The sequence below is a fragment of the Mercenaria mercenaria genome, chromosome 1 (assembly GCF_021730395.1).
Source record: "Mercenaria mercenaria strain notata chromosome 1, MADL_Memer_1, whole genome shotgun sequence".
Taxonomy (NCBI): domain Eukaryota; kingdom Metazoa; phylum Mollusca; class Bivalvia; order Venerida; family Veneridae; genus Mercenaria; species Mercenaria mercenaria.
In genome coordinates, this window is record NC_069361.1 from 81434578 (window position 1) to 81444806 (window position 10229).

Here is a 10229-nt window from a genome sequence, read left to right on the forward strand (position 1 = left end):
GTTTTTGGGGTTAGAATTTCACAGTGGTCATGCAATTGAAAACGGTTTCTGATCACTTGGCTTACTGCTGACAAATATCTTAGAACGACTGCTTGTGATCAGGTGATGAATCCTATTGTTTTTTGTTGTTTTTTTTGCGGGGGTGGGGGGTGAGGGGGGAGTGCAAGTACATAAAGGTTCAATGTCAGAGTGACAAGATTGCAAACAGTTCCTGATCAATTACTGGGGAACGTTTCGTCTTATAACCATCACAGTCGTAGGTTAATTGAATGTAGTCAGTAGATTATATAAGACAGGAAGTCAAGGTGACAGTATGATTCATCTACAGGCCATCATATGGGGCATGTTTTTTTACAAGCAGTTCTTGTATTTTCGCTTACGTTCATTGAATATTCAACACAACATGAGCCCACATTTATTTACCAAGTACTCCAAATGTATTTTGCTGGAAGATTTAGAGTTATCCGAGTATTAAGTTTCTCGGATTATTGCAATGTTGCAAAGGAGGCTGAAGAATGATTTTTTTAAGTTATACAGCTAATTCTAGCTCAGTAGCAGGTCTTTTGGCTATATAACATTGATAAAAATGTGATTCGGACAAAACGTCTCGATTCAGGTAACATTATGCCTATATTTTCCTATTACTGAACGGAATTTTATAAAATAAAGTGCGTCGAAGACAGCAAAATGAGTTCTTTCCTCCGTACAGAGCGTCTGTCAGTTATCAGTACTTTTCTCAAACACTTCGCCCAACCAACTGCTGTCGTGACGCAGCTGTAAAGAAACATGAATGAGAAGTTTGGATGTAAAATGAATCTGTGAGTCCAGGGGCGTACCTGGGCATGCGCCGATACGCCTTTGTTTACAATTCAAACTCGACTCTTAGATGTAAAGCCTAAACGGGGTTAGGCGGCTATTTTAAGTTTTTCGTTTAACAATGTCATCTGAATAAGATAAAATTCGTTTTTGAAATAGTAGCTTTATTTGTTCTCTCTTGTAATTAGCTTGGAACGATTTCTTGGAAGCATAAGGCATGTAGCAATTACAGCCGAAGCCACACATCGCCAAATTAGCCCTTTACAAGCACAGACGCACACACGCACGCACGCACGCACGCAAACAGACAGCGATGACAAAAAGAACACTGTAGGCATCGCCCAGGAACGAGCATTGGTAACACCTTCGATATTTTTATTTATTCTAAATCGTATAAAAATTTTATTTATGAAAGTTTGTCCAATTGACAGTATTTCATTCAGCTTTTTATTTGTTACCAGTTTATTGTTTCACGGGCGGGCACCTGGGTAGAACCACCGACCTTCCGTAAGCCAGCTGGATGATTTCCTCACATGAATAATTCAACGTCCCGAGTGAGGTTCGAACCCATATCGGTGAGGTGCAGATGATTCGAAGTCAGCGACATTAACCACTCGGTCATGAAGCCCCAAGTAAAACATTGGTATTCGAGCACGCACGGGAGGAACTAAAATGCACGAGTCATCCGATATCTCGAATAAAAAAAGCTTGCGCTTAATATTACATTTCACGTGAATTTTGATACGCAATTCAATCTACCGATCTATATCCACACCTGTATATCGAAATAGAAAAAGAAATTTACACAGTTTGAAGTTTCGTTTGAAAAAATTAGATGTTGTTTAAGTTGTCTAGAATATATTTATTTTCGTGTGAGAAAGATTATCAATGATTATTTCATAAAACCTGACACATTCGCATAGTGTGGGTAGACGCATTTATCAAAAACCTGTCAAAATGCGGATGCAGAAGTCATGCATGAAAATTAAACATTAACAATGATTCAAAAACGATAACAACAAAAACTAGAATACCCTTACATGTGCAATCCAAACCTGCCAGGAGATGGAGACTCTCACCTATCCCATACTCTCAGCATCGCTGAATAGCTATGCTGCTCGTGTATATGGCGTACAGTAAAAAATCATCCAGGTCATTCCTCCTGCATGAAAAAAAAAATGTATAAAAGGCGTTTCACAGACACTTTGAGGCCATGTTTCATCACCTATTACGACCTCGTACATAAGTAGCAGATTTTGTGCAACTCCTGGCGTTTGCCTTTTTTTCGCACTAGCTTAAGAAGTTGGGTACTGAACGCGCGCTATTTTACGACACTCAGTGCTTTGCTTTAAATTTGTCAAACAATGTATTTCAGTCACAAAATGATGAATGTAAATCTTTCTGTAATGAACATGATTTTAATTCTACTGACTGTAGTTATGAGGAATTAAATGTCCCCATTACGCTTGAAGAAATACAGAAGGCTGTAAAGTCACTAAAGTCAAACAAAGCTGCAGGTTCAGATTGTCTTTTAAACGAGTATTTTATTTCATCTATAGACGTATTGTGTTCACATCTTTGTGATGTATTTAATGCTATTCTAGAGTCTGGTTTTTTTCCAGACAAATGGACAGAGGGCATTATTGTACCTGTATTTAAAAAAGGTGACCCCAACGTTGTAAATAATTATAGGGGAATAACTCTAGTTAGTTGTATGTCTAAGTTATTTACTACAATATTAAATAATAGAATTGAAACATTTTGTAATAATTATTCAGTCATTTCTGATTGTCAGTTCGCTTTTAGAAAAGGAAAGTCGACTGTTGATGATGTGTTTATTTTGCACTCTGTTATACAACATTACCTTAATAATAATAAACGCCTTTATGTAGGATTTATTGATCTAAAATCTTGTTTTGACAGCATCTATAGAAATTCATTATGGCTGAAAATGTATAAATGTGGCATACAAGGAAAACTTTTGCGTATTATAAAGGATATGTATGATAAAGTAAAATCATGCGTAAGATGCTGTAATTCATATTCTGATTTTTTCCAATATGCAATAGGCTTACGTCAAGGGGAGGTAATTTCGCCCATACTCTTTTCTCTCTTTGTAGAAGACCTTGAATTGTATTTGCAAGGCAATTTTAATTCGGGTTTATTGATTGATGACATTGTATTAATTCTATTACTTTTTGCCGATGATATGGCAGTTATGGGTAAAACTCCGGAAGATTTGCAGAATAGCCTTGATTTATTACACACATACTGTATACAATGGGGATTAGAGGTTAATGTTATGAAAACTAAAATTGTTGTATTTAGGAAAAGGGGGCCTATTTTTGCTAGAGAAAGATGGTTTTACAATGACCAACCAATAGAAGCTGTAGATTGTTTTAATTATCTTGGTACATTGTTCAACTACACAGGGAGTTTTGTTTTAAACCAAGAACATTTGATTGGTAAAGCATTAAAAGCTTTAAATGTTTTATTATGTAACTGTAAAGATTTTGATTTAAAACCAAAGTTATTATGTCAGTTGTTTGATTCTTTTGTAGGCTCTATTTTGTCATACTGTTCTGAAGTATGGGGCCACAATAAGTCAAAAGATATTGAGCGTGTACATATGAAATTTTGTAAAAGGATCTTAAACGTTAGAAGTAGCACGTGTAATTCAAGTGTTTATGGTGAGTTAGGTAGGCACCCTCTGTATATTAATAGGTATGTGAGAATAATAAAATATTGGTGCAAATTAATAAACACTGATAATATTATATTAAAGAAAGTCTATGAGCTGGGCGTATCCGACTGTAATATAGGTAAAAATAACTGGATATCGAATGTAAAAAAATTATTAGATATGTATGGCTTTTCTGAATGTTTCAATAATACTTGTATGTTAGATTGTAAAACGTTTCCAAAGATTTTTAAACAAAGACTTATTGATAATTACATGCAAGAGTGGCGTGCATCTGTTGAAAATAGTGCCGTGTTAGATCTTTTTAAAAATTGTAAAACAACTCTTGTATATGAATGTTACTTAGATTTATTACCTAAAAGTTATAGATTTTTTGTTACAAGAATGAGAATGTCTGCACATACTCTTAGAATTCAAACTGGCCGATACGGGCAAAATAGAATACCACGTAATGAGCGATATTGTCTATGTTGTAACACGATAGATATTGAAGATGAATACCATTTCATTTTAATATGCCCATGTTATATAGATATTAGGAGAAAATATATTAAGAAGTATTATTATAGCAGACCATCGATGTATAAATTTATTGAACTTATTACTACAAATAAAAAGACTACATTATTAAATCTTGCAAAGTATATTAAAGAATCTGTTAAAACTAGAAATATGATTATGAATGTTAACAATTAATATTAACATTTTCGCCTTATATTAGCAATTTAAAGGACATATTTATGCCTATTTGTTGATAGAATTATTTTAAATATATTATGAATGTTATATTATAACTGTTCATCCTCCATCATCAAACATTACTATTTATTGAATAATCATCATTGTTTGTTTAAAAGATCATGATAACGTGACAATGTATTATAATATTGTGTTGTTTATTATGAATGACGATGTACTATGTACAAGTCTTTAATAAAAATTCTGTTCTGTTCTGTTCTGTTCTGTTTAAAATGTTAAAAACCACCCCTTTAACAGTGTATCGGGTATGTTTGACAGTAAGCCTTTTGACGGCAGTGGCATCTTTTTCTTACGTTGTCATAGTGTTTAAATAAGTTCTACACGCTCAATGTTTAATGCAGCCATTAGGGATTAACATATTATGTGACTTAATTTTAGGGCTATCTCTTTTTAACTGTAACGACCAGACGAATTTTCGTCCGACTGTTATTGGTGTAATGTTCAATAAAATTGAAACCATCATTAAACTTTGTGGTTGTATTTATTTTTTGAAGAAACAAGTATGGAGGCAGAAATTTGTTAAATATATATCAGTGAATACTACGGTACGTGTTCCGTTTGAACCATCGAGATTTTTTATTCCTGAACTCCATATCTCGAAAGTCGAAATCACGAAACTACGATGATGAAAGTCGAATCTACGATGGTGAAAGTCGAAATCACGATGGCGAAAGTACGAAACTACGATGGTGAAAGTCGAAATCACGATGGCGAAAGTACGAAACTACGATGGTGAAAGTCGAAATCACGAAACCATAATAGCGATATCATTTCGCATTTTCGCAGTCGCTGTTTCGTGTTTTCATCATCGTTGTTCATACCGAAGAATATTCCTCCGGCCACTATTCGATAGCGGTCAGATTTTCTATATAGAAATAAGAAGGGCATGTGCACATTTTACTTAATAACAAAATTACTAAAAATAAGAAACCTTAGGTGCAAAAATATTACCAAAGTTCAACATTTGATTCATCACAAGTTTTTTTTTAAATTAAATTTTATCTTAATTTTTGATTCGTTCTTCACATGAAGTTTGATGCCATCATTTCGTCATTTTTTCCCTTCTTTTTTCCATATAAAATGTGCAAAAATCTCATACATGCGTTTCTTCAAAGCATTTTTTGTATAAAACCATTGATATGAAAGCTTAGGTGCAAGAAATTTCCTACTCTCATTGAATTTATCTTTTGAATGATATTTATTTCATTTTTGTGAAATAAAAATTTGATTCGTTCTGAGATGGTTTATTTCCACTAATTTCGAAGAAAAATTAACTTCAGCGCGAAGTTGTTGTTGTTGTAGCGTTATAAACAGACGATATTATAGTATGCTGCGTGAACATACGGTATTGTGATCAAAAGGTTAAAGTAATGATTTAATCATTTAATGTAATTTTTCTTCGCGAGTAATTCATTTTGTGTTAATATCACAAATTAACAATATAAGAAATGCAATTAAATATTGCAATTAATCAAGTTTCAAGTTTATTGGCATAATCAGCAAAACACAATTTGCCTTTGGCCATTTACAAATAATAAACAAGAAATATGGCAAAGACAATAAGCACAGCAACATATTACAAATAGAAAATATACAGTTCAGTTTAAGAAACAGTCATAACTTCCAGAGTGCTATTACGAATTTCAAAAGCTTCTTTAATAAAACGACACAAATTATACAATGTTTTTTTATTTGTAGACGACATTAATGTATTAAATTTATTAATCGTTGGCCATGATATGTGAGTCAGGTATTTTCTACGGATTTGCAAGTATTTTGTACAGCATAATAAAAAATGATATTCAGTTTCTGTGACATTCGCATTACACATTTTACATAATCTGTCAGTTCTATCAATCCCTCTAAATCTACCCATTTCAATTTCTAATCTATGTGAGCTTAATCTTAAGCGAGACAACTCAATCCGAAGTGAATTATTTTCAATTTTATCTAGGTAACGTTCGTAACCGAATGAACTTTTAAATTTCTTATAATAGTCTAATTTAGAGCAATTATTAAGTGAACCATTCCAATCCTGAATATATTGATCTCTTAATCTTCTTTTTATCATAGGAAAATAATTAAAATCTTTGTTGAAATTATTCAAAAGATGTGAAAAACCCAAATGTTCAATAATAGAATTAATACGACTGCCCAGCAAGTTCCAACAATATTATTACACTGGTCAGTATACATATTATATAATGATGAATTGTCAGATTTCATTATCTTTTACCAAAATTTAATAGACCTCTCCTTTGCTATAATAGATAGTGGGAATCCCCAGTTCACCGTAGACAGCATTATTTGGTGTTTGTGTACGTACACCTATAGTATATATTTACAAAATCTCAGGTGAATTCTATCTATATCTATCTTCAGTATAATTGTATACGCCCCAAATTTCAGAACCATATAAAAGAATAGGTGCAACCATTGTATCAAACATCTGCAGTTTTAATTTAACAGTCATATTTACACGATCAAATAATGAAAGAAGATTGTGATAAGCCCTCAAGGCTTGATCGGACAAAGTTTTAACAGCTCCTAACAAATTGCCAGTATAAGAAAATTTCACACCTAAATAAATAAAATGATCAACAATTTCAACCTTTTCGTCGTTAATGAAGAAATCGATATCATGATGAGTCTTCCTCTTCTGAAATATACAAACTTTCGTTTTATTTCACACAAATTTTAAGTCCCCATTTTGAAGAGTACTCGTAAATTTTATTGATTTGTGCTTGAAGACTATTTGGATCAGTTGTAAACAATACGATATCATCAGCAAACAAAATTAGGTACATTGATAATAACTCAAGATCTTAATCTGTCATAGCATTGAGGTCTAAGTTGTCTATATGTTAATATCATTGATGAACAATATAAATAGCAGGGGGGACAATGGTTCTCCTTGCTTTAGACCCAATGTAACATCAAAAAACTCTGACATAGACATACTTGAAGACAATTTAACACAATATTTTACAACACTATATATACTCTTAATCATATTTAACATTTTACAGCTTATTCCAGAATTAACTAATTTCTCCCAGAGTGCGTCCCTTATAACAGTGTCAAATGCCCTTTGGTAGTCAATGAATATACAATATTAATATTTCGGTTCTAAAAAGAAAGAGGTGCGCATTTCTTCTTATGTTGTTGTTCTCACCTTATTTCATATACATTTAAATATCAGTGTCAATTATGCCAATTATGTCAATTAAACATTAAAAGAGATAGCTTTCCTATCGACCCTTGGATCACAAATGCAAACTGTCGCTATTTTTCTACTCAGTTACATTACAAAAAGGTAAAATATAGATTTCTTTGTATATATTTTACTTAATAATTTTTAGTAAATAAATTCAAGGTCCGCCTTGATCAAATTAAAGCTGGAAAATATGTCCGGAGTATTTTTGTGTACAAGAATGTTTTTGCAATGTAAATAATATCTGCATTTAAAACAGAATGGAATTTTACTTCAGTAACTTAATGGTATATTTTTGTTTTCGTGAAAATTTTACCTGGTTTCATGATCTTTTATCATAAATGTCGTCGTGATTAACTTACTTTCATAATTTATTGTACATGTTCAATTCAAGATAATTTTACATGAAACTAATTTCTATACTGTAATCCTATTGAATGATAGTTTATAGAAGTAATAAAATGTTGTATACATCACGCATAAATCCTTTTTTTATTGGACCTGTAATAAAACTTGCCAATTACCTCTAAATAAGGAACGTTAAAACAACACAGACGTTTATAACACTGATCGAGTCGACATTAACCATCGTCATCGTAGTTCCGACTGTTACCATCGTGGTGTCGACTTTCATCATCGTGCTTCGACTTCCATCATCGTGCTTTCGACTTTCGACAATGAAAGTCGAAACCACGATGATGGAGGTCGAAATTACGATTTTGAAAGTGCAAACTACGATGACGAAAGTCATAAGTCGAAAGCACGATGACGAAAACACGAAACTATGATGGTGAAAAAAACTGATATCGCGTATCATCATCCTGGTTTTGGTGATTTCGACTTTCACACCATCGTAGTTTCGAGTTTTCACCTTCAACTTTCGAGATATGGGGTTGAGAAATAAAAATCTCGATGGTCCCAATAGAGCACCGTAGAATACAGATGAAGCTGACTAATTGGTTACAGAGAAAAATTTCTATCACATAAATGACTATTTTTTATTTGTAAAAAAAAAAAGGAAACAAAGTTTCATAGGAACTGAAATTATACTAAATGTTCGACCAACTCGAAAATTTATTGAATCCTCGTATATAAAATCAGACTTGTCCATATCGGCGTGAAGTTGGCAGTACAGCAGTAGCAGCAGTAACAGCAGTTAACTGCTGCTACTGCCAGCAGTTACAGCAGTCAACTGCTCCTACTGCCAACAGTTACAGCAGTTAATAAGCTATTACACTAGTTTGATGATGTTGCTGACATCAAGTACTTTGTGTAAATAAAAACGTTCTACTTCTTTGCAATATTCATCACATCAAGCAAATCCCTATATTAGTACATTTAGTGCATCTAAGTGTTTCCTTTTTGTACTGTTATTTCAAGCACAAAATTGGAGAGAGGGGTGCGCTACCTACCCCCCCCCCCCCCCCCCCCCCCCACTTCCTTGCTCCTACGCCTATGGTAAAGTAGTTTCAACAAGTTTGATGTAATTAATTCCCTTGATTTGCTCGTTATGAAAATGAAAGTAGAAAAACGCGCGCTTTTCTAGATAGTTACATGTATGATCAATTATGGTTTCATATTTGGCCCGGGCACGTTTTCTAAATAAAATGAGTACTTGTATTTTATAGGCATATATATTCAGTGAGATATATTTTAAGATTATTGACGTGAAGATAGGAATAAATATTAAGAAACAGTTGCATGCTGTGGAATCGAATTTCCTGGCTCCGTAAAGGCACTAAACTAGGTTTTAGGACTCCATCTATCGCATCATGTGTGTGTGTGTGTGTTCGGGTTTAACGTCTAATTCAACATTTCTTTAGTCATATAAACGACGGTGTCTACTTGTAGCAGTGAGCACAATGCGCAACTTTATAGTGATGCCTCACTGGAATATCACGCCGTAGACACTTATCCCACCCAGTCACATTATACTGACACGGAGCTGACCAGACCTAGCACTATCCTCTTAATGCTGATCGCCAAGCGAGGAAGCTGATAGTACCATTTTTTACGTCTTTCGTATGACGCGGCCAGGGATCGAACCCAAGACCTCCCGCTCTCGAGGCGGACGCTCTACCACTAGGCTACCGAGGCGGTTCTATCGCATCATTTACATTTGGTAAAAGGGAGAAGTTTGGGGGTCCCCAGCTCCGCCCCAGACCTTGAGTTTTGGATCGGACCGGGTGGCCATTGTAGAGAGGGTTGTCCCCCACCAGGCACGGGTGGCCGCCATTCCGGGAAAACTCTTGTTTGGGAGAAACCCGGGTCGAGGTAGGGCGGTTTTTGCCGGGAAAAGTCTTGTTTTGGGGAACACGGGGTTGAAGCTTTCTTTTAAGAAATTGATACGGAACTGTTTAATGCTCTCGTTGTCTGTAACAGGAGGTTGTTAATTGCTGCCACAAACCATTTTACTTCTAGCAGTAACAGGAGCCTCTTAACTTGGTCGCTTTCATAAAACATGTTTATCTCTGGTAGTTACATGTAGAAAACTACGGTGTCCCTAAAGTGACATGTTATGCACTTTGTTTCCACTTAGGTAATGTGAGACTTTTTTTATTTCGTTTAAACGAAATCATTTCGTTTTAACGAAATAACTATTTTGTCATTTTTTATCATTTCGTTTTAACGAAATAACTATTTCGTTTAAACGAAATAATTTCATTTTAACGAATTAGTTATTTCGTTTAAACGAAATAACTAATTCGTTTAAACGAAATCATTAATTCGTTTAAACGA